Raw genomic sequence first — 6,206 nt, forward strand, 5'->3', positions numbered from 1 at the left:
CACAAACTCAGGATCTTTCCACAAATTCGCCATTGTATTTGAACACAATTTTGTTTGTTAAATATAAAAATGGTTGTTCTCACTATTGTCGCACAAAAGAATGGAGAGACTATCTATTTTGAAGAGCCGATACCGAAAGTACATTTCATGAAACTCATTTCTTGTAGTTTATTCAACAGCTGGGACACTTTGAAAAAAGAAGGTTCAGCCTCCTTGGGAGATAAAGACAAAGATAGAGCTTTGTCAATTAGTAAATTACTCCCAGGGTATTATGATTTAGAAAGCCTGGCAAAAGAAATAGAAGTTCTGTTCGCAAAATATAGTTATAAGTTGGAAACAGAAATAAATCAACCTGCTGGCCAGCTTATAATAAAAAATTTTGGGGTTGGGGCAAAGCCGATTGAACTTGATCGCGATTTAGCCGGTTTGCTTGGTATTGGGCGAAAGTTGAAGACTATAACATTCGTAAAACGGATTACATCTCTAACGACATATTTTATTCATTGTAATTTGATCGACGAAGAAAAGAATCTGTTCAATGGCAAAAAGTCGGATGTCTTAGCCCTGTTCGATGTGAAAGGGAAGCCTTTTTAAAAGGTAAGCTACCACGGTTCTCCGGAACAGGTTTTGCGAGACTGTTCTACAGAAGAGTTTATAAATACCATCACCATTAGCGTAAAGACGAAAATGGCGAACTCTTTGATTTCAAAAGCTTCCCGCTTCTTTTTGAATTAGAGTTAAATTAAATTTCTTTATACACGCAATGTCTTCAGCAAATCTGTTACCTCCAAGCGCGCCGCCTGCCGAGCCTCTCTATCCAGTACTGGCGTCGTCTTCTGAAAATTTCCGCTTGCAAAAGATCAACGAGATTTCCAACACTTTGGACCGTGAGGTCGGCTACTATCGCCTCGTTGCTAAAAAATACAAACGGACGAGAAAGTTCGTTAATTGGAGTGCCGCCGGCTCCAGTGTTCTCTCGGCAGCTTTTTCCAGCGCTAGTTTTGGCTCCGCCCTCTCTTTGGTTGGCCTGCCGGTAACAGTTCCTTTAGGCGGCGCTGGGGGGTGTTTCGCTCTCGTTTCTTCGGGGCTGATAATCGCCAGCAAAAAACTTGAGTCGAAAATAAAAAAACATCAAGAGATTACCACGCTCGCCGTTGCCAAGCGGGATACAATCAACAGACTGCTCTCCAAAGCTTTGAACAACAACGAAGTGTCTTCCCACGAGTTTGACACCATCCTTTCCGAGTTTCAGCAGTATAACGCTCTAAAGGAACAAGTCCGAGCAAAACTGCTTCGCCAGCCATCAAAGAGAAAGCTTCCTGATGTTGATGTACAGAAACTGGAGAAAGACATCCGCGGCAGACTTGAAGCAGAAATGATAAAAAAAATCACGAACCCTCCCGCTTCGAACTGACATTTAAAAACTCCCGGGTTTTCTTCCATGTTATTAAAAGATGATTGTGTGTTTCCACATGCTCTGCCTTTTCGTTCATGAAGAAATGTTTACTCCTGAGTGGCAAAAAGATGCTCGAGATATTACTCGCGAGATCGTCGCTGCAATGGTTGAGGCAAAATAGTAATCTTTGAATTTCTTGTTGAAGAGATGCGTATATTTGGTATTCTATGATGGATCGTGGACAAACTTTCGATGTTGTTGACACACCTCCACCCGACAAGCGCGACTGGCCATCTCTCGAAGACTTTCAAGAGCCAGAAGAAACGCTTAGATGGCGTGATATAAAAGTGGGGACGTACAGAGTCCTTGCATTGTACAACCAAGGTCGGAAAAAATACGGACCTTCAGTTGTGTTAAAACTTGAAAAAGAGAACGGTTCAACCTTTTTAGTGTGGGCGCCGGTTTCGTTGTTTTATGCGATGGAAAAAAGAGAAAAAACAAACTTCATCTTGAATCTTGGTGCTAAATTGTCGGTAGAAACAGGCAATGTCTACTACGATTTCAAACTTTGTTGAAGAAACCCAGTCGACATCAGAAAACAGAGACCGCCGCCATTTTGGTTTGTTACAGTTGCTTTGACTGGCTAAAAAAAAAGGTTTTTCTCCCCCGTTTTTTCACCTGTTTTTTGTGACACTGCACGCGATCTCGATGATGTTTTCTTATGTCTCATGAAATTTAATAAAGGCTCGGTCGTACTCGTGGACGTCATAAATTGGGTATCCCAGATAGTGGAAAATGTTTTTTTTTTTGTAGCAATCGTGGCAAAGACCGTTTTTTCCCCCGTACAGCAAAAAGGATCAAAATAATTTTTGCCGTACAAGTAGCATTTTTTGCAATGCAACACCTTTACAAGTTTTCCTGCTCTGGCGCAGTAAGGGCTTTCTTCTATTTCTTGATGCACTTTTTCTTTGATTTGTTTGATTTGTTTACTTTCTTGTGTGTTGCTTGACTCCGCGGTTGCCATGGTTCCTTGCGGTATAATACGTATCCTCATTTCTCTAAATGTGTTGCCTTCAGCTCGAGCAGAACGAGATCGAAATCTTTCTTCGCTTTTTTGCCCTTCCGCATTAGCCGCTGGTTTACAGTTTTCCCTCCACAGCCCCTGCATAACCGGTAGGCGCACTGCACCCCGACCCCGCAGACCCGACATGGGGCGGCATTCTCATCCCTTTCTTTAGCTGGTAGTTGTGCTGCTTGCACAAGGTCCCCACACACCGCTTTCCACAACTTTCTTTCCGGCCCCGCATCAGCCACGCGCATTTGTTTGTTGCTCGAAGCATCGCTTATGCTCGGACGGTATAACAGCGGGCTCGTTTGTTTCTAATTGGTGTCCCTTCCTCCCCGTTGTTTTAAGTAGTATATGGTGTAGTCGACAAATACTGTTTCAGAGAGGGACTCAGCAGTTCCCCGTTTTGCAACCCCCAGCTTTAACCGAAGCGAGCTTGCGAGCTTCGGTATTAAAGCTGGGGGTTGCAAAACGGGGAAATACTTCTCCTTCTGTGAAACGGTATTTGTCGACTACACCATATACTACTAGAACTAAACGTATAAGATCACATAAGGCACCCTGGATCAACTCAGACTTGAAGAAAGGTATGCGCGATCGTGACGCTGCCAAGAGAAAAGCTGTGAAGTCAAATGATCCATGCGATTGGGCAAAGTATAAAAAGCTGCGAAACTCAATAAATAATAGGATCAAAACTGCTAAGGCATCTTATTTTTCGAAAGCTTTTATGCAATTTGAGGGCAACTCTAAGAAAACTTGGCAAACAATTAATGAACTTACATCTCGCCGTAAAAGCAATGAGACTGTGAAAGAACTAAAAGTAAATGACGTTGTAATCAATAATTCTAGTGAAATTTCAGATACTTTTAATGACCATTTTTCAACAATCGGGCCCAGACTTGCCAATGAAATACCTCCAATAGGTCAAAATGATGATTCGAGCTACACTAACTTTATCACTTGTAACAACAAAACATTCCATTTCTGTCCAACTAGCGGTAATATTGTTTTTTCTCATCTAAACAAATTATCTAGATCTAAAGCAACAGGCCTTGATAACATTTCTGCTAGATTAATCCGTGAATGTGCTGATCTTATTTCGGTCTCTTTATCTGACTTCTGGTATATTTCCTGACGATCGGAAATGTGCTAGAGTTACTCCGTTGTTTAAGCAGGGTGAGCGATCTGATCTAAATAATTATCGACCAATTTCAGTCATTCCAGTAATTGCTAAGGTATTCGAGAGTATCGTGTATGACCAGCTATATAGCTTTCTAACTAAAGAGGACGTAATTTCTAAACAACAGTCGGGCTTTCGCGCATTGCATTCAACTGTTACTGCTCTATTAGAAGCTACCGATAGTTGGGCGTTTAATATCGATCGCGGAAATGTTAATGCTGTAGTTTTTCTCGATTTAAAAAAAGCGTTCGACACTGTTGATCATGAAATTCTTTTAACTAAAATGAACCTTTACGGAGTTCAAGGAATAGCTCTTGACTGGTTCAACTCATATTTAACTAGCCGTACACAACGATGTCTTGTTAATGGTTCTCTTTCTCAAACCTGTTCGCTAAAATGTGGGGTACCTCAAGGAACAATCCTAGGTCCCCTATTATTTCTTATTTACATTAACGCTTGCCCAACTGCTTATCATCATGTCAGCTTAGGATGTATGCTGATGACACCCACATCACATATGCGGGAGCTGATCTGAGCTCTATACAGTCTAATCTAAATCACGATCTAAGTAATTTAAACAAATGGCTTACTTCTAACAAGCTTACTTTAAACGCGACTAAAACTGAATTTATGTTGATTGGTTCCAGACAAAGATTGAGTACCCTTCCAGATACACTTGAGCTGTCAATTAATAATGTTCCAATAAATCGTGTCTCCTCAGTCAAATCGCTCGGTGTGTTGATCGACGAAAAACTTGGCAAACCCATATTGATAAATTGTCTAAAAAGATTGCATCTGGGATCGGTGCCATAAAACGAGTTAGGCCTTTTGTTCCACCAGCTACACTGCTTTATGTATACAGTGCTCTAATTCAACCTCATTTTGACTACTGCAATCTTGTCTGGGGTAATAGCGGTAAAACTTTGTCGGACAGGCTACAAAAGCTTCAGAACCGCGCCGCTCGCGTGTTAACTTCCTCTAGTTATGATACTGATGCCAAAGGTCTAATACGACAACTGGGTTGGAAAGATTTGTGTACCCAGCGTCAAATTCAGAAAGCCTTAATGGTATATAAATCTTTAAATGGCTTGGTTCCTGAATACCTATCGTCTAAATTTCTAAAACGTAGTGGAATGCGCTATTCTTTAAGGGATTCCAAAAACAAACTGGTTGTACCTCATCCACGAACTAACTATATGAAAAATAGCTTTAGTTACAGTGGTGCAACTCTCTGGAACAGCCTACCCTGCAATCTCAGGATGATAAAATCCTTTAATCAATTTAAAAGCAAAGTTAGACACGGCATTCATGGAAAACAGGATTAGTTTAATATTTAAATTAGGATTTACTACTTCAATTTTTATTAATTAGTATTTAGCATGGACTGTTTATTAGTAGTTTATTAGTATTAATTTATATATATATATATAACTTTAAATATTAGTATTACCTGATGATTTTTAACCGTGTATAAAGAAATGTTAAATAAATAAATAAATAAATAAATAGATGTTGTCATGCACATCTGTGGCTACACCATGAATGTATAACTTTGTATCCACGACTTCACTACAGACACTGAAATGTTTTACAAATTTACCACCGCTGTCAAACACCTTTAAGGTACAATCGTCGCGGTCCCCGATAATGAAATGTCCGCTGGAGTTTGTAGCAATACACACTGGCTCCTTCAGCTTGTGCTCCTCTTCACCCTCCTGACCAAATGACAATGTTACACAACACTGTTCTATGCCGTGCGTACGCAATACTTCAGTTAATCTTTGGTCGCGCAAAGGATCAACTTTGTCTTCTCCGACATCAACAGTAGGCCAAATCCAGGGATCTACGCCTTTACTGACTGTTTGCGTCACATCGTAGACGAAAGATTGACGTAGCAAACACTGGAAATGATTTGTCTGCGTTCGTGTTTACCAAACAAACCCAGCCCATACTCCCCCGAGGCCTTTCTTGAGCTGAACATCAAAACTATTCTGAACTGCTGACAAAGAGTTCAGTTCTTCAACGCACACTCTACATGGTGCTATTGCGTCCTCGGGATTGTCTAGTTTCTCTAGTATTGTCGCCATGACTCGATATTGCATTGCTAGAATACGGTCAGACGTTTCTAGAGCTTCATTACCAAAGGCTTCTGTTGCTTTTCTTCAAGAATCTTCGAATCTCTTCTTTGCGTCAGAAAGAGCCCTCGTAGCTGATTCATCCAGGTCAATAAGCTCCAACTTCTTCATTTCCTCGGCGAGAGAAAATGCTTCATCACAAGCTGCCTGTGTTGTTGACGCGTCTCTCTCGCTTCTGGACCTTGCCTTATCAAAAACGTCATACAAAAACCCGATTCCTTCCTCAAAGAAGCTGATACTCGCTAGCAAATCTTTCCGTGATAATCCATCCAACTTAGACTTGATATCATCGATTTCACGGACGATCAATTGACGGAATTTTTGTTCTGTTACATCACCATCTTTCAGCTTCTCCGCTGTCTTATCTCTGCCTTTATTCACAAGCAAGCCAATAGTCGCTTTAACCACGGCTGTTACAATAGAAGACAT

General features: G+C 40.9%; 1 pseudogene; it reads right to left on the reverse strand.

Moving 5' to 3' along the window:
• Positions 1-5,123: 5,123 nt before the first annotated feature.
• Positions 5,124-6,206, reverse strand: LOC145487368 (uncharacterized; annotated as a pseudogene).

The sequence above is a fragment of the Orbicella franksi genome, chromosome 5 (assembly GCF_964199315.1).
Source record: "Orbicella franksi chromosome 5, jaOrbFran1.1, whole genome shotgun sequence".
Classification (NCBI taxonomy): domain Eukaryota; kingdom Metazoa; phylum Cnidaria; class Anthozoa; order Scleractinia; family Merulinidae; genus Orbicella; species Orbicella franksi.